Here is a 26953-nt window from a genome sequence, read left to right as displayed (position 1 = left end):
TGTTTCGTAGAACTCTTTGCTAGCCTTATTTCTGTGGAATCTGAGAACAGATATTTCGGATCCCTTTGAAGACTATAGGGCCAAAGGAAATATCCTCCGATAACAAAGAGAAAGAAGCTTTCTGAGAAACTTCTTTGTGTTCTGTGAAATCATCTCACAGAGTTATAGCTTTCCCCTCAAGAAGCCTTTCGCTAAGACAGTTCTTGTGAAATTGGCAAAGTGATATTTGGAAGCCCATAGAGGGCTATGGTGAAAAAGGAAATATCCTCAGATGAAATCTGGAAAAAAGCTTTCTGAGAAACTGCTTAGTGTTCCGTGAATCCATCTCACAGAGTTACATCTGTGTTTCGTAGATCTCTTTGCTAGCCTTATTTCTGTGGAATCTGAGAACAGATATTTCGGATCCCTTTGAAGACTATACGGCCAAAGGAAATATCCTCCGATAACAAAGAGAAAGAACCTTTCTGAGAAACTTCTTTGTGTTCTGTGAAGTCATCTCACAGAGTTACAGCTTTCCCCTCAAGAAGCCTTTCGCTAAGACAGTTCTTGTGGAATTGGCAAAGTGATATTTGGAAGCCCATAGAGGGCTATGGTGAAAAAGGAAATATCCTCAGATGAAATCTGGAAAGAAGCTTCTGAGAAACTGCTTAGTGTTCTGTGAATTCATCTCACAGAGTTACATCTGTGTTTCGTAGATCTCTTTGCTAGCCTTATTTCTGTGGAATCTGAGAACAGATATTTCGGATCCCTTTGAAGACTATAGGGCCAAAGGAAATATCCTCCGATAACAAAGAGAAAGAAGCTTTCTGAGAAACTTCTTTGTGTTCTGTGAAATCATCTCACAGAGTTATAGCTTTCCCCTCAAGAAGCCTTTCGCTAAGAGAGTTCTTGTGAAATTGGCAAAGTGATATTTGGAAGCCCATAGAGGGCTATGGTGAAAAAGGAAATATCCTCAGATGAAATCTGGAAAGAAGCTTTCTGAGAAACTGCTTAGTGTTCTGTGAATCCATCTCACAGAGTTACATCTGTATTTCGTAGATCTCTTTGCTAGCCTTATTTCTGTGGAATCTGAGAACAGATATTTCGGATCCCTTTGAAGACTATAGGGCCAAAGGAAATATCCTCCGATAACAAAGAGAAAGAAGCTTTCTGAGAAACTTCTTTGTGTTCTGTGAAATCATCTCACAGAGTTACAGCTTTCCCCTCAAGAAGCCTTTCGCTAAGACAGTTCTTGTGGAATTGGCAAAGTGATATTAGGAAGCCCATAGAGGGCTATGGTGAAAAAGGAAATATCCTCAGATGAAATCTGGAAAGAAGCTTTCTGAGAAACTGCTTAGTGTTCTGTGAATTCATCTCACAGAGTTACATCTGTGTTTCGTAGGTCTCTTTGCTAGCCTTATTTCTGTGGAATCTGAGAACAGATATTTCGGATCCCTTTGAAGACTATAGGGCCAAAGGAAATATCCACCGATAACAAAGAGAAAGAAGCTTTCTGAGAAACTTCTTTGTGTTCTGTGAAATCATCTCACAGAGTTACAGCTTTCCCCTCAAGAAGCCTTTCGCTAAGACAGTTCTTGTGGAATTGGCAAAGTGATATTTGGAAGCCCATATAGGGCTATGGTGAAAAAGGAAATACCCTCAGATGTAATCTGGAAAGAAGCTTTCTGGGAAACTGCTTAGTGTTCTGTGAATTCATCTCACAGAGTTACATCTGTGTTTCGTAGATTTCTTTGCTAGCCCTATTTCTGTGGAATCTGAGAACAGATATTTCGGATCCCTTTGAAGACTATAGGGCCAAAGGAAATATCCTCCGATAACAAAGAGAAAGAAGCTTTCTGAGAAACTTCTTTGTGTTCTGTGAAATCATCTCACAGAGTTACAGCTTTCCCCTCAAGAAGCCTTTCGCTAAGACAGTTCTTGTGGAATTGGCAAAGTGATATTAGGAAGCCCATAGAGGGCTATGGTGAAAAAGGAAATATCCTCAGATGAAATCTGGAAAGAAGCTTTCTGAGAAACTGCTTAGTGTTCTGTGAATTCATCTCACAGAGTTACATCTGTGTTTCGTAGGTCTCTTTGCTGGCCTTATTTCTGTGGAATCTGAGAACAGATATTTCGGATCCTTTTGAAGACTATAGGGCCAAAGGAAATATCCTCCGATAACAAAGAGAAAGAAGCTTTCTGAGAAACTTCTTTGTGTTCTGTGAAATCATCTCACAGAGTTACAGCTTTCCCCTCAAGAAGCCTTTCGCTAAGACAGTTCTTGTGGAATTGGAAAAGTGATATTTGGAAGCCCATATAGGGCTATGGTGAAAAAGGAAATATCCTCAGATGAAATCTGGAAAGAAGCTTTCTGGGAAACTGCTTAGTGTTCTGTGAATTCATCTCACAGAGTTACATCTGTTTTTCGTAGATTTCTTTGCTAGCCTTATTTCTGTGGAATCTGAGAACAGATATTTCGGATCCCTTTGAAGACTATAGGGCCAAAGGAAATATCCTCCGATAACAAAGAGAAAGAAGCTTTCTGAGAAACTTCTTTGTGTTCTGTGAAATCATCTCACGGAGTTATATCTTTCCCCTCAAGAAGCCTTTCGCTAAGACAGTTCTTGAGAAATTGGCAAAGTGATATTTGGAAGCCCATAGAGGGCTATGGTGAAAAAGGAAATATCCTCAGATGAAATCTGGAAAGAAGCTTTCTGAGAAACTGCTTAGTGTTCTGTGAATCCATCTCACAGAGTTACATCTGTATTTCGTAGATCTCTTTGCTAGCCTTATTTCTGTGGAATCTGAGAACAGATATTTCGGATCCCTTTGAAGACTATAGGGCCAAAGGAAATATCCTCCGATAACAAAGAGAAAGAAGCTTTCTGAGAAACTTCTTTGTGCTCTTTGAAATCATCTCACAGAGTTACAGCTTTCCCCTCAAGAAGCCTTTCGCTAAGACAGTTCTTGTGGAATTGGCAAAGTGATATTTGGAAGCCCATAGAGGGCTATGGTGAAAAAGGAAATATCCTCAGATGAAATCTGGAAAGAAGCTTTCTGAGAAACTGCTTAGTGTTCTGTGAATTCATCTCACAGAGTTACATCTGTGTTTCGTAGGTCTCTTTGCTAGCCTTATTTCTGTGGAATCTGAGAACAGATATTTCGGATCCCTTTGAAGACTATAGGGCCAAAGGAAATATCCTCCGATAACAAAGAGAAAGAAGCTTTCTGAGAAACTTCTTTGTGTTCTGTGAAATCATCTCACAGAGTTACAGCTTTCCCCTCACGAAGCCTTTCGCTAAGACAGTTCTTGTGGAATTGGCAAAGTGATATTTGGAAGCCCATAGAGGGCTATGGAGAAAAAGGAAATATCCTCATATGAAATCTGGAAAGAAGCTTTCTGAGAAACTGCTTAGTGTTCTGTGAATTCATCTCACAGAGGTACATCTGTGTTTCGTAGATCTCTTTGCAAGCCTTATTTCTGTGGAATCTGAGAACAGATATTTCGGATCCCTTTGAAGACTAAAGGGCCAAAGGAAATATCCTCCGATAACAAAGAGAAAGAAGCTTTCTGAGAAACTTCTTTGTGTTCTGTGAAATCATCTCACAGAGTTATAGCTTCCCCCTCAAGAAGCCTTTCGCTAAGACAGTTCTTGTGGAATTGGCAAAGTGATATTTGGAAGCCCATAGAGGGCTATGGTGAAAAAGGAAATATCCTCAGATGAAATCTGGAAAGAAGCTTTCTGAGAAACTGCTTAGTGTTCTGTGAATCCATCTCACAGAGTTACATCTGTGTTTCGTAGATCTCTTTGCTAGCCTTATTTCTGTGGAATCTGAGAACAGATATTCCGGATCCCTTTGAAGACTATAGGGCCAAAGGAAATATCCTCCGATAACAAAGAGAAAGAAGCTTTCTGAGAAACTTCTTTGTGTTCTGTGAAATCATCTCACAGAGTTACAGCTTTCCCCTCAAGAAGCCTTTCGCTAAGACAGTTCTTGTGGAATTGGCAAAGTGATATTTGGAAGCCCATAGAGGGCTATGGTGAAAAAGGAAATATCCTCAGATGAAATCTGGAAAGAAGCTTTCTGGGAAACTGCTTAGTGTTCTGTGAATTCATCTCACAGAGTTACATCTGTGTTTCGTAGATCTCTTTGCTAGCCTTATTTCTGTGGAATCTGAGAACAGATATTTCGGATCCCTTTGAAGACTATAGGGCCAAAGGAAATATCCTCCGATAACAAAGAGAAAGAAGCTTTCTGAGAAACTTCTTTGTGTTCTGTGAAATCATCTCACAGAGTTATAGCTTTCCCCTCAAGAAGCCTTTCGCTAAGACAGTTCTTGTGGAATTGGCAAAGTGATATTTGGAAGCCCATAGAGGGCTATGGTGAAGTAGGAAATATCCTAAGATGAAATCTGGAAAGAAGCTTTCTGAGAAACTGCTTAGTGTTCTGTGAATTCATCTCACAGAGTTACATCTGTGTTTCATAGATCTCTTTGCTAGCCTTGTTTCTGTGGAATCTGAGAACAGATATTTCGGATCCCTTTGAAGACTATAGGGCCAAAGGAAATATCCTCCGATAACAAAGAGAAAGAAGCTTTCTGAGAAACTTCTTTGTGTTCTGTGAAATCATCTCACAGAGTTACAGCTTTCCCCTCAAGAAGCCTTTCGCTAAGACAGTTCTTGTGGAATTGGCAAAGTGATATTTGGAAGCCCATAGAGGGCTATGGTGAAAAAGGAAATATCCTCAGATGAAATCTGGAAAGAAGTTTTCTGAGAAACTGCTTAGTGTTCTGTGAATTCATCTCACAGAGTTATATCTGTGTTTCGTAGGTCTCTTTGCTGGCCTTATTTCTGTGGAATCTGAGAACAGATATTTCGGATCCCTTTGAAGACTATAGGGCCAAAGGAAATATCCTCCGATAACAAAGAGAAAGAAGCTTTCTGAGAAACTTCTTTGTGTTCTGTGAAATCATCTCACAGAGTTACAGCTTTCCCCTCAAGAAGCCTTTCGCTAAGACAGTTCTTGTGGAATTGGCAAAGTGATATTTGGAAGCCCATATAGGGCTATGGTGAAAAAGGAAATATCCTCAGATGAAATCTGGAAAGAAGCTTTCTGGGAAACTGCTTAGTGTTCTGCGAATTCATCTCACAGAGTTACATCTGTGTTTCGTAGATTTCTTTGCTAGCCTTATTTCTGTGGAATCTGAGAACAGATATTTCGGATCCCTTTGAAGACTATAGGGCCAAAGGAAATATCCTCCGATAACAAAGAGAAAGAAGCTTTCTGAGAAACTTCTTTGTGTTCTGTGAAATCATCTCACAGAGTTATAGCTTTCCCCTCAAGAAGCCTTACGCTAAGACAGTTCTTGTGAAATTGGCAAAGTGATATTTGGAAGCCCATAGAGGGCTATGGTGAAAAAGGAAATATCCTCAGATGAAGTCTGGAAAGAAGCTTTCTGAGAAACTGCTTAGTGTTCTGTGAATCCATCTCACAGAGTTACATCTGTATTTCGTAGATCTCTTTGCTAGCCTTATTTCTGTGGAATCTGAGAACAGATATTTCGGATCCCTTTGAAGACTATAGGGCCAAAGGAAATATCCTCCGATAACAAAGAGAAAGAAGCTTTCTGAGCAACTTCTTTGTGTTCTGTGAAATCATCTCACAGAGTTACAGCTTTCCCCTCAAGAAGCCTTTCGCTAAGACAGTTCTTGTGGAATTGGCAAAGTGATATTTGGAAGCCCATAGAGGGCTATGGTGAAAAAGGAAATATCCTCAGATGAAATCTGGAAAGAAGCTTTCTGAGAAACTGCTTAGTGTTCTGTGAATTCATCTCACAGAGTTACATCTGTGTTTCGTAGGTGTCTTTGCTAGCCTTATTTCTGTGGAATCTGAGAACAGATATTTCGGATCCCTTTGAAGACTATAGGGCCAAAGGAAATATCCTCCGATAACAAAGAGAAAGAAGCTTTCTGAGAAACTTCTTTGTGTTCTGTGAAATCATCTCACAGAGTTACAGCTTTCCCCTCAAGAAGCCTTTCGCTAAGACAGTTCTTGTGGAATTGGCAAAGTGATATTTGGAAGCCCATAGAGGGCTATGGAGAAAAAGGAAATATCCTCATATGAAATCTGGAAAGAAGCTTTCTGAGAAACTGCTTAGTGTTCTGTGAATTCATCTCACAGAGTTACATCTGTGTTTCGTAGATCTCTTTGCAAGCCTTATTTCTGTGGAATCTGAGAACAGATATTTCGGATCCCTTTGAAGACTAAAGGGCCAAAGGAAATATCCTCCGATAACAAAGAGAAAGAAGCTTTCTGAGAAACTTCTTTGTGTTCTGTGAAATCATCTCACAGAGTTATAGCTTTCCCCTCAAGAAGCCTTTCGCTAAGACAGTTCTTGTGGAATTGGCAAAGTGATATTTGGAAGCCCATAGAGGGCTATGGTGAAAAAGGAAATATCCTCAGATGAAATCTGGAAAGAAGCTTTCTGAGAAACTGCTTAGTGTTCTGTGAATTCATCTCACAGAGTTACATCTGTGTTTCGTAGATCTCTTTGCTATCCTTCTTTCTGTGGAATCTGAGAACAGATATTTCGGATCCCTTTGAAGACTATAGGGCCAAAGGAAATATCCTCCGATAACAAAGAGAAAGAAGCTTTCTGAGAAACTTCTTTGTGTTCTGTGAAATCATCTCACAGAGTTATAGCTTTCCCCTCAAGAAGCCTTTCGCTAAGACAGTTCTTGTGAAATTGGCAAAGTGATATTTGGAAGCCCATAGAGGGCTATGGTGAAAAAGGAAATATCCTCAGATGAAATCTGGAAAAAAGCTTTCTGAGAAACTGCTTAGTGTTCTGTGAATCCATCTCACAGAGTTACATCTGTGTTTCGTAGATCTCTTTGCTAGCCTTATTTCTGTGGAATCTGAGAACAGATATTTCGGATCCCTTTGAAGACTATACGGCCAAAGGAAATATCCTCCGATAACAAAGAGAAAGAACCTTTCTGAGAAACTTCTTTGTGTTCTGTGAAGTCATCTCACAGAGTTACAGCTTTCCCCTCAAGAAGCCTTTCGCTAAGACAGTTCTTGTGGAATTGGCAAAGTGATATTTGGAAGCCCATAGAGGGCTATGGTGAAAAAGGAAATATCCTCAGATGAAATCTGGAAAGAAGCTTTCTGAGAAACTGCTTAGTGTTCTGTGAATTCATCTCACAGAGTTACATCTGTGTTTCGTAGATCTCTTTGCTAGCCTTATTTCTGTGGAATCTGAGAACAGATATTTCGGATCCCTTTGAAGACTATAGGGCCAAAGGAAATATCCTCCGATAACAAAGAGAAAGAAGCTTTCTGAGAAACTTCTTTGTGTTCTGTGAAATCATCTCACAGAGTTATAGCTTTCCCCTCAAGAAGCCTTTCGCTAAGACAGTTCTTGTGGAATTGGCAAATTGATATTTGGAAGCCCACAGAGGGCTATGTTGAAATAGGAAATATCCTCAGATGAAATCTGGAATGAAGCTTTCTGGGAAACTTCTTAGTGTTCTGTGAATTCATCTTACAGAGTTACATCTGTATTTCGTGGATCTCTTTGCTAGCCTTATTTCTGTGGAATCTGAGAACAGATATTTCGTATCCCTTTGAAGACTATAGGGCCAAAGGAAATATCCTCCGATAACAAAGAGAAAGAAGCTTTCTGAGCAACTTCTTTGTGTTCTGTGAAATCATCTCACAGAGTTACAACTTTCCCCTCAAGAAGTCTTTCGCTAAGACAGTTCTTGTGGAATTGGTAAAGTGATATTTGGAAGCCCATATAGGGCTATGGTGAAAAAGGAAATATCCTCAGATGAAATCTGGAAAGAAGCTTTCTGGGAAACTGCTTATTGTTCTGTGAATTCATCTCACAGTGTTACATCTGTGTTTCGTAGATCTCTTTGCTAGCCTTATTTCTGTGGAATCTGAGAACAGATATTTCGGATCCCTTTGAAGACTATAGGGCCAAAGGAAATATCCTCCGATAACAAAGAGAAAGAAGCTTTCTGAGAAACTTCTTTGTGTTCTGTGAAATCATCTCACAGAGTTATAGCTTTCCCCTCAAGAAGCCTTTCGCTAAGACAGTTCTTGTGAAATTTGCAAAGTGATATTTGGAAGCCCATAGAGGGCTATGGTGAAAAAGGAAATATCCTCAGATGAAATCTGGAAAGAAGCTTTCTGAGAAACTGCTTAGTGTTCTGTGAATCCATCTCACAGAGTTACATCTGTATTTCGTAGATCTCTTTGCTAGCCTTATTTCTGTGGAATCTGAGAACAGATATTTCGGATCCCTTTGAAGACTATAGGGCCAAAGGAAATATCCTCCGATAACAAAGAGAAAGAAGCTTTCTGAGAAACTTCTTTGTGTTCTGTGAAATCATCTCACAGAGTTACAGCTTTCCCCTCAAGAAGCCTTTCGCTAAGACAGTTCTTGTGGAATTGGCAAAGTGATATTAGGAAGCCCATAGAGGGCTATGGTGAAAAAGGAAATATCCTCAGATGAAATCTGGAAAGAAGCTTTCTGAGAAACTGCTTAGTGTTCTGTGAATTCATCTCACAGAGGTACATCTGTATTTCGTGGATCTCTTTGCTAGCCTTCTTTCTGTGGAATCTGAGAACAGATATTTCGGATCCATTTGAAGACTATATTTCCAAAGGAAATATCCTCCGATAACAAAGAGAAAGAAGCTTTCTGAGAAACTTCTTTGTGTTCTGTGAAATCATCTCACAGAGTTATAGCTTTCCCCTCAAGAAGCCTTTCGCTAAGACAGTTCTTGTGAAATTTGCAAAGTGATATTTGGAAGCCCATAGAGGGCTATGGTGAAAAAGGAAATATCCTCAGATGAAATCTGGGAAGAAGCTTTCTGGGAAACTGCTTATTGTTCTGTGAATTCATCTCACAGTGTTACATCTGTGTTTCGTAGATCTCTTTGCTAGCCTTATTTCTGTGGAATCTGAGAACAGATATTTCGGATCCCTTTGAAGACTATAGGGCCAAAGGAAATATCCTCCGATAACAAAGAGAAAGAAGCTTTCTGAGAAACTTCTTTGTGTTCTGTGAAATCATCTCACAGAGTTATAGCTTTCCCCTCAAGAAGCCTTTCGCTAAGACAGTTCTTGTGAAATTTGCAAAGTGATATTTGGAAGCCCATAGAGGGCTATGGTGAAAAAGGAAATATCCTCAGATGAAATCTGGAAAGAAGCTTTCTGAGAAACTGCTTAGTGTTCTGTGAATCCATCTCACAGAGTTACATCTGTATTTCGTAGATCTCTTTGCTAGCCTTATTTCTGTGGAATCTGAGAACAGATATTTCGGATCCCTTTGAAGACTATAGGGCCAAAGGAAATATCCTCCGATAACAAAGAGAAAGAAGCTTTCTGAGAAACTTCTTTGTGTTCTGTGAAATCATCTCACAGAGTTATAGCTTTCCCCTCAAGAAGCCTTTCGCTAAGACAGTTCTTGTGAAATTGGCAAAGTGATATTTGGAAGCCCATAGAGGGCTATGGTGAAAAAGGAAATATCCTCAGATGAAATCTGGAAAGAAGCTTTCTGAGAAACTGCTTAGTGTTCTGTGAATCCATCTCACAGAGTTACATCTGTATTTCGTAGATCTCTTTGCTAGCCTTCTTTCTGTGGAATCTGAGAACAGATATTTCGGATCCCTTTGAAGACTATAGGGCCAAAGGAAATATCCTCCGATAACAAAGAGAAAGAAGCTTTCTGAGAAACTTCTTTGTGTTCTGTGAAATCATCTCACAGAGTTACAGCTTTCCCCTCAAGAAGACTTTCGCTAAGACAGTTCTTGTGGAATTGGCAAAGTGATATTAGGAAGCCCATAGAGGGCTATGGTGAAAAAGGAAATATCCTCAGATGAAATCTGGAAAGAAGCTTTCTGAGAAACTGCTTAGTGTTCTGTGAATTCATCTCACAGAGTTACATCTGTATTTCGTGGATCTCTTTGCTAGCCTTCTTTCTGTGGAATCTGAGAACAGATATTTCGGATCCCTTTGAAGACTATAGGGCCAAAGGAAATATCCTCCGATAACAAAGAGAAAGAAGCTTTCTGAGAAACTTCTTTGTGTTCTGTGAAATCATCTCACAGAGTTACAGCTTTCCCCTCAAGAAGCCTTTCGCTAAGACAGTTCTTGTGGAATTGGCAAAGTGATATTTGGAAGCCCATAGAGGGCTATGGTGAAAAAGGAAATATCCTCAGATGAAATCTGGAAAGAAGCTTTCTGAGAAACTGCTTAGTGTTCTGTGAATTCATCTCACAGAGTTACATCTGTATTTCGTGGATCTCTTTGCTAGCCTTCTTTCTGTGGAATCTGAGAATAGATATTTCGGATCCCTTTGAAGACTATAGGGCCAAAGGAAATATCCTCCGCTAACAAAGAGAAAGAAGCTTTCTGAGAAACTTCTTTGTGTTCTGTGAAATCATCTCACAGAGTTATAGCTTTACCCTCAAGAAGCCTTTCGCTAAGACAATTCTTGTTTAATTGGCAAAGTGATATTTGGAAGCCCATAGAGGGATATGGTGAAAAAGGAAATATCCTCAGATGAAATCTGGAAAGAAGCTTTCTGAGAAACTGCTTAGTGTTCTGTGAATCCATCTCACAGAGTTACATCTGTGTTTCGTAGATCTCTTTGCTAGCCTTATTTCTGTGGAATCTGAGAACAGATATTTCGGATCCCTTTGAAGACTATAGGGCCAAAGGAAATATCCTCCGCTAACAAAGAGAAAGAAGCTTTCTGAGAAACTTCTTTTTGTTCTGTGAAATCATCTCACAGAGTTACAGCTTTCCCCTCAAGAAGCCTTTCGCTAAGACAGTTCTTGTGGAATTGGCAAAGTGATATTTGGAAGCCCATAGAGGGCTATGATGAAAAAGGAAATATCCTCAGATGAAATCTGGAAAGAAGCTTTCTGGGAAACTGCTTAGTGTTCTGTGAATTCATCTCACAGAGTTACATCTGTGTTTCGTAGATCTCTTTGCTAGCCTTATTTCTGTGGCATCTGAGAACAGATATTTCGGATCCGTTTGAAGACTATAGGGCCAAAGGAAATATCCTCCGATAACAAAGAGAAAGAAGCTTTCTGAGAAACTTCTTTGTGTTCTGTGAAATCATCTCACAGAGTTACAGCTTTCCCCTCAAGAAGCCTTTCGCTAAGACAGTTCTTGTGGAATTGGCAAAGTGATATTAGGAAGCCCATTGAGGGCTATGGTGAAAAAGGAAATATCCTCAGATGAAATCTGGAAAGAAGCTTTCTGAGAAACTGCTTAGTGTTCTGCGAATTCATCTCACAGAGTTACATCTGTGTTTCGTAGGTCTCTTTGCTAGCCTTATTTCTGTGGAATCTGAGAACAGATATTTCGGATCCCTTTGAAGACTATAGGGCCAAAGGAAATATCCTCCAATAACAAAGAGAAAGAAGCTTTCTGAGAAACTTCTTTGTGTTCTGTGAAATCATCTCACAGAGTTACAGCTTTCCCCTCAAGAAGCCTTTCGCTAAGACAGTTCTTGTGGAATTGGCAAAGTGATATTTGGAAGCCCATAGAGGGCTATGGTGAAAAAGGAAATATCCTCAGATGAAATCCGGAAAGAAGCTTTCTGAGAAACTGCTCAGTGTTCTGTGAATTCATCTCACAGAGTTACATCTGTGTTTCGTAGATCTCTTTGCTAGCCTTATTTCTGTGGAATCTGAGAACAGATATTTCGGATCCCTTTGAAGACTATAGGGCCAAAGGAAATATCCTCCGATAACAAAGAGAAAGAAGCTTTCTGAGAAACTTCTTTGTGTTCTGTGAAATCATCTCACAGAGTTATAGCTTTCCCCTCAAGAAGCCTTTCGCTAAGACAGTTCTTGTGAAATTGGCAAAGTGATATTTGGAAGCCCATAGAGGGCTATGGTGAAAAAGGAAATATCCTCAGATGAAATCTGGAAAAAAGCTTTCTGAGAAACTGCTTAGTGTTCTGTGAATCCATCTCACAGAGTTACATCTGTATTTCGTAGATCTCTTTGCTAGCCTTCTTTCTGTGGAATCTGAGAACAGATATTTCGGATCCCTTTGAAGACTATAGGGCCAAAGGAAATATCCTCCGATAACAAAGAGAAAGAAGCTTTCTGAGAAACTTCTTTGTGTTCTGTGAAATCATCTCACAGAGTTACAGCTTTCCCCTCAAGAAGCCTTTCGCTAAGACAGTTCTTGTGGAATTGGCAAAGTGATATTAGGAAGCCCATAGAGGGCTATGGTGAAAAAGCAATATCCTCAGATGAAATCTGGAAAGAAGCTTTCTGAGAAACTGCTTAGTGTTCTGTGAATTCATCTCACAGAGTTACATCTGTATTTCGTGGATCTCTTTGCTAGCCTTCTTTCTGTGGAATCTGAGAACAGATATTTCGGATCCCTTTGAAGACTCTAGGGCCAAAGGAAATATCCTCCGATAACAAAGAGAAAGAAGCTTTCTGAGAAACTTCTTTGTGTTCTGTGAAATCATCTCACAGAGTTACAGCTTTCCCCTCAAGAAGCCTTTCGCTAAGACAGTTCTTGTGGAATTGGCAAAGTGATATTTGGAAGCCCATAGAGGGCTATGGTGAAAAAGGAAATATCCTCAGATGAAATCTGGAAAGAAGCTTTCTGAGAAACTGCTTAGTGTTCTGTGAATTCATCTCACAGAGTTACATCTGTATTTCGTGGATCTCTTTGCTAGCCTTCTTTCTGTGGAATCTGAGAATAGATATTTCGGATCCCTTTGAAGACTATAGGGCCAAAGGAAATATCCTCCGCTAACAAGGAGAAAGAAGCTTTCTGAGAAACTTCTTTGTGTTCTGTGAAATCATCTCACAGAGTTATAGCTTTACCCTCAAGAAGCCTTTCGCTAAGACAATTCTTGTGAAATTGGCAAAGTGATATTTGGAAGCCCATAGAGGGATATGGTGAAAAAGGAAATATCCTCAGATGAAATCTGGAAAGAAGCTTTCTGAGAAACTGCTTAGTGTTCTGTGAATCCATCTCACCGAGTTACATCTGTGTTTCGTAGATCTCTTTGCTAACCTTATTTCTGTGGAATCTGAGAACAGATATTTCGGATCCCTTTGAAGACTATAGGGCCAAAGGAAATATCCTCCGCTAACAAAGAGAAAGAAGCTTTCTGAGAAACTTCTTTGTGTTCTGTGAAATCATCTCACAGAGTTACAGCTTTCCCCTCAAGAAGCCTTTCGCTAAGACAGTTCTTGTGGAATTGGCAAAGTGATATTTGGAAGCCCATAGAGGGCTATGGTGAAAAAGGAAATATCCTCAGATGAAATCTGGAAAGAAGCTTTCTGAGAAACTGCTTAGTGTTCTGTGAATTCATCTCACAGAGTTACATCTGTGTTTCGTAGGTGTCTTTGCTAGCCTTATTTCTGTGGAATCTGAGAACAGATATTTCGGATCCCTTTGAAGACTATAGGGCCAAAGGAAATATCCTCCGATAACAAAGGAAAGAAGCTTTCTGAGAAACTTCTTTGTGTTCTGTGAAATCATCTCACAGAGTTACAGCTTTCCCCTCAAGAAGCCTTTCGCTAAGACAGTTCTTGTGGAATTGGCAAAGTGATATTTGGAAGCCCTTAGAGGGCTATGGAGAAAAAGGAAATATCCTCATATGAAATCTGGAAAGAAGCTTTCTGAGAAACTGCTTAGTGTTCTGTGAATTCATCTCACAGAGTTACATCTGTGTTTCGTAGATCTCTTTGCAAGCCTTATTTCTGTGGAATCTGAGAACAGATATTTCGGATCCCTTTGAAGACTAAAGGGCCAAAGGAAATATCCTCCGATAACAAAGAGAAAGAAGCTTTCTGAGAAACTTCTTTGTGTTCTGTGAAATCATCTCACAGAGTTATAGCTTTCCCCTCAAGAAGCCTTTCGCTAAGACAGTTCTTGTGGAATTGGCAAAGTGATATTTGGAAGCCCATAGAGGGCTATGGTGAAAAAGGAAATATCCTCAGATGAAATCTGGAAAGAAGCTTTCTGAGAAACTGCTTAGTGTTCTGTGAATCCATCTCACAGAGTTACATCTGTATTTCGTAGATCTCTTTGCTAGCCTTATTTCTGTGGAATCTGAGAACAGATATTTCGGATCCCTTTGAAGACTATAGGGCCAAAGGAAATATCCTCCGATAACAAAGAGAAAGAAGCTTTCTGAGAAACTTCTTTGTGTTCTGTGAAATCATCTCACAGAGTTACAGCTTTCCCCTCAAGAAGCCTTTCGCTAAGACAGTTCTTGTGGAATTGGCAAAGTGATATTTGGAAGCCCATAGAGGGCTATGGTGAAAAAGGAAATATCCTCAGATGAAATCTGGAAAGAAGCTTTCTGAGAAACTGCTTAGTGTTCTGTGAATTCATCTCACAGAGTTACATCTGTGTTTCGTAGATCTCTTTGCTATCCTTCTTTCTGTGGAATCTGAGAACAGATATTTCGGATCCCTTTGAAGACTATAGGGCCAAAGGAAATATCCTCCGATAACAAAGAGAAAGAAGCTTTCTGAGAAACTTCTTTGTGTTCTGTGAAATCATCTCACAGAGTTATAGCTTTCCCCTCAAGAAGCCTTTCGCTAAGACAGTTCTTGTGAAATTGGCAAAGTGATATTTGGAAGCCCATAGAGGGCTATGGTGAAAAAGGAAATATCCTCAGATGAAATCTGGAAAGAAGCTTTCTGAGAAACTGCTTAGTGTTCTGTGAATCCATCTCACAGAGTTACATCTGTATTTCGTAGATCTCTTTGCTAGCCTTCTTTCTGTGGAATCTGAGAACAGATATTTCGGATCCCTTTGAAGACTATAGGGCCAAAGGAAATATCCTCCGATAACAAAGAGAAAGAAGCTTTCTGAGAAACTTCTTTGTGTTCTGTGAAATCATCTCACAGAGTTACAGCTTTCCCCTCAAGAAGCCTTTCGCTAAGACAGTTCTTGTGGAATTGGCAAAGTGATATTAGGAAGCCCATAGAGGGCTATGGTGAAAAAGGAAATATCCTCAGATGAAATCTGGAAAGAAGCTTTCTGAGAAACTGCTTAGTGTTCTGTGAATTCATCTCACAGAGTTACATCTGTATTTCGTGGATTTCTTTGCTAGCCTTCTTTCTGTGGAATCTGAGAACAGATATTTCGGATCCATTTGAAGACTATAGGGCCAAAGGAAATATCCTCCGATAACAAAGAGAAAGAAGCTTTCTGAGAAACTTCTTTGTGTTCTGTGAAATCATCTCACAGAGTTACAGCTTTCCCCTCAAGAAGCCATTCGCTAAGACAGTTCTTGTGGAATTGGCAAAGTGATATTTGGAAGCCCATAGAGGGCTATGGTGAAAAAGGAAATATCCTCAGATGAAATGTGGAAAGAAGCTTTCTGAGAAACTGCTTAGTGTTCTGTGAATTCATCTCACAGAGTTACATCTGTATTTCGTGGATCTCTTTGCTAGCCTTCTTTCTGTGGAATCTGAGAGTAGATATTTCGGATCCCTTTGAAGACTATAGGGCCAAAGGAAATATCCTCCGCTAACAAAGAGAAAGAAGCTTTCTGAGAAACTTCTTTGTGTTCTGTGAAATCATCTCACAGAGTTATAGCTTTACCCTCAAGAAGCCTTTCGCTAAGACAATTCTTGTGAAATTGGCAAAGTGATATTTGGAAGCCCATAGAGGGATATGGTGAAATAGGAAATATCCTCAGATGAAATCTGGAATGAAGCTTTCTGGGAAACTTCCTAGTGTTCTGTGAATTCATCTTACAGAGTTACGTCTGTATTTCGTGGATCTCTTTGCTAGCCTTATTTCTGTGGAATCTGAGAACAGATATTTCGTATCCCTTTGAAGACTATAGGGCCAAAGGAAATATCCTCCGATAACAAAGAGAAAGAAGCTTTCTGAGCAACTTCTTTGTGTTCTGTGAAATCATCTCACAGAGTTACAACTTTCCCCTCAAGAAGTCTTTCGCTAAGACAGTTCTTGTGGAATTGGCAAAGTGATATTTGGAAGCCCATATAGGGCTATGGTGAAAAAGGAAATATCCTCAGATGAAATCTGGGAAGAAGCTTTCTGGGAAACTGCTTATTGTTCTGTGAATTCATCTCACAGTGTTACATCTGTGTTTCGTAGATCTCTTTGCTAGCCTTATTTCTGTGGAATCTGAGAACAGATATTTCGGATCCCTTTGAAGACTATAGGGCCAAAGGAAATATCCTCCGATAACAAAGAGAAAGAAGCTTTCTGAGAAACTTCTTTGTGTTCTGTGAAATCATCTCACAGAGTTATAGCTTTCCCCTCAAGAAGCCTTTCGCTAAGACAGTTCTTGTGAAATTTGCAAAGTGATATTTGGAAGCCCATAGAGGGCTATGGTGAAAAAGGAAATATCCTCAGATGAAATCTGGAAAGAAGCTTTCTGAGAAACTGCTTAGTGTTCTGTGAATCCATCTCACAGAGTTACATCTGTATTTCGTAGATCTCTTTGCTAGCCTTATTTCTGTGGAATCTGAGAACAGATATTTCGGATCCCTTTGAAGACTATAGGGCCAAAGGAAATATCCTCCGATAACAAAGAGAAAGAAGCTTTCTGAGAAACTTCTTTGTGTTCTGTGAAATCATCTCACAGAGTTATAGCTTTCCCCTCAAGAAGCCTTTCGCTAAGACAGTTCTTGTGAAACTGGCAAAGTGATATTTGGAAGCCCATAGAGGGCTATGGTGAAAAAGGAAATATCCTCAGATGAAATCTGGAAAGAAGCTTTCTGAGAAACTGCTTAGTGTTCTGTGAATCCATCTCACAGAGTTACATCTGTATTTCGTAGATCTCTTTGCTAGCCTTCTTTCTGTGGAATCTGAGAACAGATATTTCGGATCCCTTTGAAGACTATAGGGCCAAAGGAAATATCCTCCGATAACAAAGAGAAAGAAGCTTTCTGAGAAACTTCTTTGTGTTCTGTGAAATCATCTCACAGAGTTACAGCTTTCCCCTCAAGAAGCCTTTCGCTAAGACAGTTCTTGTGGAATTGGCAAAGTGATATTAGGAAGCCCATAGAGGGCTATGGTGAAAAAGGAAATATCCTCAGATGAAATCTGGAAAGAAGCTTTCTGAGAAACTGCTTAGTGTTCTGTGAATTCATCTCACAGAGTTACATCTGTATTTCGTGGATCTCTTTGCTAGCCTTATTTCTGTGGAATCTGAGAACAGATATTTCGTATCCCTTTGAAGACTATAGGGCCAAAGGAAATATCCTCCGATAACAAAGAGAAAGAAGCTTTCTGAGAAACTTCTTTGTGTTCTGTGAAATCATCTCACAGAGTTACAGCTTTCCCCTCAAGAAGCCTTTCGCTAGGACAGTTCTTGTGGAATTGGCAAAGTGATATTTGGAAGCCCATAGAGGGCTATGGTGAAAAAGGAAATATCCTCAGATGAAATCTGGAAAGAAGCTTTCTGAGAAACTGCTTAGTGTTCTGTGAATTCATCTCACAGAGTTACATCTGTATTTCGTGGATCTCTTTGCTAGCCTTCTTTCTGTGGAATCTGAGAATAGATATTTCGGATCCCTTTGAAGACTATAGGGCCAAAGGAAATATCCTCCGCTAACAAAGAGAAAGAAGCTTTCTGAGAAACTTCTTTGTGTTCTGTGAAATCATCTCACAGAGTTATAGCTTTACCCTCAAGAAGCCTTTCGCTAAGACAATTCTTGTGAAATTGGCAAAGTGATATTTGGAAGCCCATAGAGGGATATGGTGAAAAAGGAAATATCCTCAGATGAAATCTGGAAAGAAGCTTTCTGAGAAACTACTTAGTGTTCTGTGAATCCATCTCACAGAGTTACATCTGTGTTTCGTAGATCTCTTTGCTAGCCTTATTTCTGTGGAATCTGAGAACAGATATTTCGGATCCCTTTGAAGACTATAGGGCCAAAGGAAATATCCTCCGCTAACAAAGAGAAAGAAGCTTTCTGAGAAACTTCTTTGTGTTCTGTGAAATCATCTCACAGAGTTACAGCTTTCCCCTCAAGAAGCCTTTCGCTAAGACAGTTCTTGTGGAATTGGCAAAGTGATATTTGGAAGCCCATAGAGGGCTATGATGAAAAAGGAAATATCCTCAGATGAAATCTGGAAAGAAGCTTTCTGGGAAACTGCTTAGTGTTCTGTGAATTCATCTCACAGAGTTACATCTGTGTTTCGTAGATCTCTTTGCTAGCCTTATTTCTGTGGCATCTGAGAACAGATATTTCGGATCCGTTTGAAGACTATAGGGCCAAAGGAAATATCCTCCGATAACAAAGAGAAAGAAGCTTTCTGAGAAACTTCTTTGTGTTCTGTGAAATCATCTCACAGAGTTACAGCTTTCCCCTCAAGAAGCCTTTCGCTAAGACAGTTCTTGTGGAATTGGCAAAGTGATATTAGGAAGCCCATTGAGGGCTATGGTGAAAAAGGAAATATCCTCAGATGAAATCTGGAAAGAAGCTTTCTGAGAAACTGCTTAGTGTTCTGCGAATTCATCTCACAGAATTACATCTGTGTTTCGTAGGTCTCTTTGCTAGCCTTATTTCTGTGGAATCTGAGAACAGATATTTCGGATCCCTTTGAAGACTATAGGGCCAAAGGAAATATCCTCCAATAACAAAGAGAAAGAAGCTTTCTGAGAAACTTCTTTGTGTTCTGTGAAATCATCTCACAGAGTTACAGCTTTCCCCTCAAGAAGCCTTTCGCTAAGACAGTTCTTGTGGAATTGGCAAAGTGATATTTGGAAGCCCATAGAGGGCTATGGTGAAAAAGGAAATATCCTCAGATGAAATCCGGAAAGAAGCTTTCTGAGAAACTGCTCAGTGTTCTGTGAATTCATCTCACAGAGTTACATCTGTGTTTCGTAGATCTCTTTGCTAGCCTTATTTCTGTGGAATCTGAGAACAGATATTTCGGATCCCTTTGAAGACTATAGGGCCAAAGGAAATATCCTCCGATAACAAAGAGAAAGAAGCTTTCTGAGAAACTTCTTTGTGTTCTGTGAAATCATCTCACAGAGTTATAGCTTTCCCCTCAAGAAGCCTTTCGCTAAGACAGTTCTTGTGAAATTGGCAAAGTGATATTTGGAAGCCCATAGAGGGCTATGGTGAAAAAGGAAATATCCTCAGATGAAATCTGGAAAGAAGCTTTCTGAGAAACTGCTTAGTGTTCTGTGAATCCATCTCACAGAGTTACATCTGTATTTCGTAGATCTCTTTGCTAGCCTTCTTTCTGTGGAATCTGAGAACAGATATTTCGGATCCCTTTGAAGACTATAGGGCCAAAGGAAATATCCTCTGATAACAAAGAGAAAGAAGCTTTCTGAGAAACTTCTTTGTGTTCTGTGAAATCATCTCACAGAGTTACAGCTTTCCCCTCAAGAAGCCTTTCGCTAAGACAGTTCTTGTGGAATTGGCAAAGTGATATTAGGAAGCCCATAGAGGGCTATGGTGAAAAAGCAATATCCTCAGATGAAATCTGGAAAGAAGCTTTCTGAGAAACTGCTTAGTGTTCTGTGAATTCATCTCACAGAGTTACATCTGTATTTCGTGGATCTCTTTGCTAGCCTTCTTTCTGTGGAATCTGAGAACAGATATTTCGGATCCCTTTGAAGACTATAGGGCCAAAAGAAATATCCTCCGATAACAAAGAGAAAGAAGCTTTCTGAGAAACTTCTTTGTGTTCTGTGAAATCATCTCACAGAGTTACAGCTTTCCCCTCAAGAAGCCTTTCGCTAAGACAGTTCTTGTGGAATTGGCAAAGTGATATTTGGAAGCCCATAGAGGGCTATGGTGAAAAAGGAAATATCCTCAGATGAAATCTGGAAAGAAGCTTTCTGAGAAACTGCTTAGTGTTCTGTGAATTCATCTCACAGAGTTACATCTGTATTTCGTGGATCTCTTTGCTAGCCTTCTTTCTGTGGAATCTGAGAATAGATATTTCGGATCCCTTTGAAGACTATAGGGCTAAAGGAAATATCCTCCGCTAACAAAGAGAAAGAAGCTTTCTGAGAAACTTCTTTGTGTTCTGTGAAATCATCTCACAGAGTTATAGCTTTACCCTCAAGAAGCCTTTCGCTAAGACAATTCTTGTGAAATTGGCAAAGTGATATTTGGAAGCCCATAGAGGGATATGGTGAAAAAGGAAATATCCTCAGATAAAATCTGGAAAGAAGCTTTCTGAGAAACTGCTTAGTGTTCTGTGAATCCATCTCACAGAGTTACATCTGTGTTTCGTAGATCTCTTTGCTAGCCTTATTTCTGTGGAATCTGAGAACAGATATTTCGGATCCCTTTGAAGACTATAGGGCCAAAGGAAATATCCTCCGCTAACAAAGAGAAAGAAGCTTTCTGAGAAACTTCTTTGTGTTCTGTGAAATCATCTCACAGAGTTACAGCTTTCCCCTCAAGAAGCCTTTCGCTAAGACAGTTCTTGTGGAATTGGCAAAGTGATATTTGGAAGCCCATAGAGGGCTATGATGAAAAAGGAAATATCCTCAGATGAAATCTGGAAAGAAGCTTTCTGGGAAACTGCTTAGTGTTCTGTGAATTCATCTCACAGAGTTACATCTGTGTTTCGTAGATCTCTTTGCTAGCCTTATTTCTGTGGAATCTGAGAACAGATATTTCGGATCCCTTTGAAGACTATAGGGCCAAAGGAAATATCCTCCGATAACAAAGAGAAAGAAGCTTTCTGAGAAACTTCTTTGTGTTCTGTGAAATCATCTCACAGAGTTACAGCTTTCCCCTCAAGAAGCCTTTCGCTAAGACAGTTCTTGTGGAATTGGCAAAGTGATATTAGGAAGCCCATTGAGGGCTACGGTGAAAAAGGAAATATCCTCAGATGAAATCTGGAAAGAAGCTTTCTGAGAAACTGCTTAGTGTTCTGTGAATTCATCTCACAGAGTTACATCTGTGTTTCGTAGGTCTCTTTGCTAGCCTTATTTCTGTGGAATCTGAGAACAGATATTTCGGATCCCTTTGAAGACTATAGGGCCAAAGGAAATATCCTCCAATAACAAAGAGAAAGAAGCTTTCTGAGAAACTTCTTTGTGTTCTGTGAAATCATCTCACAGAGTTACAGCTTTCCCCTCAAGAAGCCTTTCGCTAAGACAGTTCTTGTGGAATTGGCAAAGTGATATTTGGAAGCCCATAGAGGGCTATGGTGAAAAAGGAAATATCCTCAGATGAAATCCGGAAAGAAGATTTCTGAGAAACTGCTCAGTGTTCTGTGAATTCATCTCACAGAGTTACATCTGTGTTTCGTAGATCTCTTTGCTAGCCTTATTTCTGTGGAATCTGAGAACAGATATTTCGGATCCCTTTGAAGACTATAGGGCTAAAGGAAATATCCTCCGATAACAAAGAGAAAGAAGCTTTCTGAGAAACTCCTTTGTGTTCTGTGAAATCATCTCACAGAGTTACAGCTTTCCCCTCAAGAAGCCTTTCGCTAAGACAGTTCTTGTGGAATTGGCAAAGTGATATTTGGAAGCCCATAGAGGGCTATGGTGAAATAGGAAATATCCTCAGATGAAATCTGGAAAGAAGCTTTCTGGGAAACTTCTTAGTGTTCTGTGAATTCATCTCACAGAGTTACATCTGTATTTCGTGGATCTCTTTGCTAGCCTTATTTCTGTGGAATCTGAGAACAGATATTTCGGATCCCTTTGAAGACTATAGGGCCAAAGGAAATATCCTCCGATAACAAAGAGAAAGAAGCTTTCTGAGAAACTTCTTTGTGTTCTGTGAAATCATCTCACAGAGTTACAGCTTTCCCCTCAAGAAGTCTTTCGCTAAGACAGTTCTTGTGGAATTGGCAAAGTGATATTTGGATGCCCATATAGGGCTATGGTGAAAAAGGAAATATCCTCAGATGAAATCTGGAAAGAAGCTTTCTGGGAAACTGCTTAGTGTTCTGTGAATTCATCTCACAAAGTTACATCTGTGTTTCGTAGATCTCTTTGCTAGCCTTATTTCTGTGGAATCTGAGAACAGATATTTCGGATCCCTTTGAAGACTATAGGGCCAAAGGAAATATCCTCCGATAACAAAGAGAAAGAAGCTTTCTGAGAAACTTCTTTGTGTTCTGTGAAATCATCTCACAGAGTTATAGCTTTCCCCTCAAGAAGCCTTTCGCTAAGACAGTTCTTGTGAAATTGGCAAAGTGATATTTGGAAGCCCATAGAGGGCTATGGTGAAAAAGGAAATATCCTCAGATGAAATCTGGAAAAAAGCTTTCTGAGAAACTGCTTAGTGTTCTGTGAATCCATCTCACAGAGTTACATCTGTGTTTCGTAGATCTCTTTGCTAGCCTTATTTCTGTGGAATCTGAGAACAGATATTTCGGATCCCTTTGAAGACTATACGGCCAAAGGAAATATCCTCCGATAACAAAGAGAAAGAACCTTTCTGAGAAACTTCTTTGTGTTCTGTGAAATCATCTCACAGAGTTACAGCTTTCCCCTCAAGAAGCCTTTCGCTAAGACAGTTCTTGTGGAATTGGCAAAGTGATATTTGGAAGCCCATAGAGGGCTATGGTGAAAAAGGAAATATCCTCAGATGAAATCTGGAAAGAAGCTTTCTGAGAAACTGCTTAGTGTTCTGTGAATTCATCTCACAGAGTTACATCTGTGTTTCGTAGATCTCTTTGCTAGCCTTATTTCTGTGGAATCTGAGAACAGATATTTCGGATCCCTTTGAAGACTATAGGGCCAAAGGAAATATCCTCCGATAACAAAGAGAAAGAAGCTTTCTGAGAAACTTCTTTGTGTTCTGTGAAATCATCTCACAGAGTTATAGCTTTCCCCTCAAGAAGCCTTTCGCTAAGACAGTTCTTGTGGAATTGGCAAATTGATATTTGGAAGCCCACAGAGGGCTATGGTGAAATAGGAAATATCCTCAGATGAAATCTGGAATGAAGCTTTCTGGGAAACTTCTTAGTGTTCTGTGAATTCATCTTACAGAGTTACATCTGTATTTCGTGGATCTCTTTGCTAGCCTTATTTCTGTGGAATCTGAGAACAGATATTTCGTATCCCTTTGAAGACTATAGGGCCAAAGGAAATATCCTCCGATAACAAAGAGAAAGAAGCTTTCTGAGCAACTTCTTTGTGTTCTGTGAAATCATCTCACAGAGTTACAACTTTCCCCTCAAGAAGTCTTTCGCTAAGACAGTTCTTGTGGAATTGGCAAAGTGATATTTGGAAGCCCATATAGGGCTATGGTGAAAAAGGAAATATCCTCAGATGAAATCTGGAAAGAAGCTTTCTGGGAAACTGCTTATTGTTCTGTGAATTCATCTCACAGTGTTACATCTGTGTTTCGTAGAACTCTTTGCTAGCCTTATTTCTGTGGAATCTGAGAACAGATATTTCGGATCCCTTTGAAGACTATAGGGCCAAAGGAAATATCCTCCGATAACAAAGAGAAAGAAGCTTTCTGAGAAACTTCTTTGTGTTCTGTGAAATCATCTCACAGAGTTATAGCTTTCCCCTCAAGAAGCCTTTCGCTAAGACAGTTCTTGTGAAATTTGCAAAGTGATATTTGGAAGCCCATAGAGGGCTATGGTGAAAAAGGAAATATCCTCAGATGAAATCTGGAAAGAAGCTTTCTGAGAAACTGCTTAGTGTTCTGTGAATCCATCTCACAGAGTTACATCTGTATTTCGTAGATCTCTTTGCTAGCCTTATTTCTGTGGAATCTGAGAACAGATATTTCGGATCCCTTTGAAGACTATAGGGCCAAAGGAAATATCCTCCGATAACAAAGAGAAAGAAGCTTTCTGAGAAACTTCTTTGTGTTCTGTGAAATCATCTCACAGAGTTATAGCTTTCCCCTCAAGAAGCCTTTCGCTAAGACAGTTCTTGTGAAATTGGCAAAGTGATATTTGGAAGCCCATAGAGGGCTATGGTGAAAAAGGAAATATCCTCAGATGAAATCTGGAAAGAAGCTTTCTGGGAAACTGCTTAGTGTTCTGTGAATTCATCTCACAGAGTTACATCTGTGTTTCGTAGATCTCTTTGCTAGCCTTATTTCTGTGGAATCTGAGAACAGATATTTCGGATCCCTTTGAAGACTATAGGGCCAAAGGAAATATCCTCCGATAACAAAGAGAAAGAAGCTTTCTGAGAAACTTCTTTGTTTTCTGTGAAATCATCTCACAGAGTTATAGCTTTCCCCTCAAGAAGCCTTTCGCTAAGACAGTTCTTGTGAAATTGGCAAAGTGATATTTGGAAGCCCATAGAGGGCTATGGTTGATAAAGGAAATATCCTCAGATGAAATCTGGAAAAAAGCTTTCTGAGAAACTGCTTAGTGTTCCGTGAATCCATCTCACAGAGTTACATCTGTGTTTCGTAGATCTCCTTGCTAGCCTTATTTCTGTGGAATCTGAGAACAGATATTTCGGATCCCTTTGAAGACTATACGGCCAAAGGAAATATCATCCGATAACAAAGAGAAAGAAGCTTTCTGAGAAACTTCTTTGTGTTCTGTGAAGTCATCTCACAGAGTTACAGCTTTCCCCTCAAGAAGCCTTTCGCTAAGACAGTTGTTGTGGAATTGGCAAAGTGATATTTGGAAGCTCATAGAGGGCTATGGTGAAAAAGGAAATATCCTCAGATGAAATCTGGAAAGAAGCTTTCTGAGAAACTGCTTAGTGTTCTGTGAATTCATCTCAACAGAGTTACATCTGTGTTTCGTAGATCTCTTTGCTAGCCTTATTTCTGTGGAATCTGAGAACAGATATTTCGGATCCCTTTGAAGACTATAGGGCCAAAGGAAATATCCTCCGATAACAAAGAGAAAGAAGCTTTCTGAGAAACTTCTTTGTGTTCTGTGAAATCATCTCACAGAGTTATAGCTTTCCCCTCAAGAAGCCTTTCGCTAAGACAGTTCTTGTGAAATTGGCAAAGTGATATTTGGAAGCCCATAGAGGGCTATGGTGAAAAAGGAAATATCCTCAGATGAAATCTGGAAAGAAGCTTTCTGAGAAACTGCTTAGTGTTGTGTGAATCCATCTCACAGAGTTACATCTGTATTTCATAGATCTCTTTGCTAGCCTTATTTCTGTGGAATCTGAGAACAGATATTTCGGATCCCTTTGAAGACTATAGGGCCAAAGGAAATATCCTCCGATAACAAAGAGAAAGAAGCTTTCTGAGAAACTTCTTTGTGTTCTGTGAAATCATCTCACAGAGTTACAGCTTTCCCCTCAAGAAGCCTTTCGCTAAGACAGTTCTTGTGGAATTGGCAAAGTGATATTAGGAAGCCCATAGAGGGCTATGGTGAAAAAGGAAATATCCTCAGATGAAATCTGGAAAGAAGCTTTCTGAGAAACTGCTTAGTGTTCTGTGAATTCATCTCACAGAGTTACATCTGTGTTTCGTAGGTCTCTTTGCTAGCCTTATTTCTGTGGAATCTGAGAACAGATATTTCGGATCCCTTTGAAGACTATAGGGCCAAAGGAAATATCCACCGATAACAAAGAGAAAGAAGCTTTCTGAGAAACTTCTTTGTGTTCTGTGAAATCATCTCACAGAGTTACAGCTTTCCCCTCAAGAAGCCTTTCGCTAAGACAGTTCTTGTGGAATTGGCAAAGTGATATTTGGAAGCCCATATAGGGCTATGGTGAAAAAGGAAATACCCTCAGATGTAATCTGGAAAGAAGCTTTCTGGGAAACTGCTTAGTGTTCTGTGAATTCATCTCACAGAGTTACATCTGTGTTTCGTAGATTTCTTTACTAGCCTTATTTCTGTGGAATCTGAGAACAGATATTTCGGATCCCTTTGAAGACTATAGGGCCAAAGGAAATATCCTCCGCTAACAAAGAGAAAGAAGCTTTCTGAGAAACTTCTTTGTGTTCTGTGAAATCATCTCACAGAGTTACAGCTTTCCCCTCAAGAAGCCTTTCGCTAAGACAGTTCTTGTGGAATTGGCAAAGTGATATTAGGAAGCCCATAGAGGGCTATGGTGAAAAAGGAAATATCCTCAGATGAAATCTGGAAAGAAGCTTTCTGAGAAACTGCTTAGTGTTCTGTGAATTCATCTCACAGAGTTACATCTGTGTTTCGTAGGTCTCTTTGCTGGCCTTATTTCTGTGGAATCTGAGAACAGATATTTCGGATCCCTTTGAAGACTATAGGGCCAAAGGAAATATCCTCCGATAACAAAGAGAAAGAAGCTTTCTGAGAAACTTCTTTGTGTTCTGTGAAATCATCTCACAGAGTTACAGCTTTCCCCTCAAGAAGCCTTTCGCTAAGACAGTTCTTGTGGAATTGGAAAAGTGATATTTGGAAGCCCATATAGGGCTATGGTGAAAAAGGAAATATCCTCAGATGAAATCTGGAAAGATGCTTTCTGGGAAACTGCTTAGTGTTCTGCGAATTCATCTCACAGAGTTACATCTGTTTTTCGTAGATTTCTTTGCTAGCCTTATTTCTGTGGAATCTGAGAACAGATATTTCGGATCCCTTTGAAGACTATAGGGCCAAAGGAAATATCCTCCGATAACAAAGAGAAAGAAGCTTTCTGAGAAACTTCTTTGTGTTCTGTGAAATCATCTCACAGAGTTATATCTTTCCCCTCAAGAAGCCTTTCGCTAAGACAGTTCTTGAGAAATTGGCAAAGTGATATTTGGAAGCCCATAGAGGGCTATGGTGAAAAAGGAAATATCCTCAGATGAAATCTGGAAAGAAGCTTTCTGAGAAACTGCTTAGTGTTCTGTGAATCCATCTCACAGAGTTACATCTGTATTTCGTAGATCTCTTTGCTAGCCTTATTTCTGTGGAATCTGAGAACAGATATTTCGGATCCCTTTGAAGACTATAGGGCCAAAGGAAATATCCTCCGATAACAAAGAGAAAGAAGCTTTCTGAGAAACTTCTTTGTGCTCTGTGAAATCATCTCACAGAGTTACAGCTTTCCCCTCAAGAAGCCTTTCGCTAAGACAGT

This window comes from Macaca nemestrina, chromosome 10 (assembly GCF_043159975.1).
Source record: "Macaca nemestrina isolate mMacNem1 chromosome 10, mMacNem.hap1, whole genome shotgun sequence".
Classification (NCBI taxonomy): Eukaryota; Metazoa; Chordata; class Mammalia; order Primates; family Cercopithecidae; genus Macaca; species Macaca nemestrina.
Note: the sequence above shows the minus strand (reverse complement) of the source record.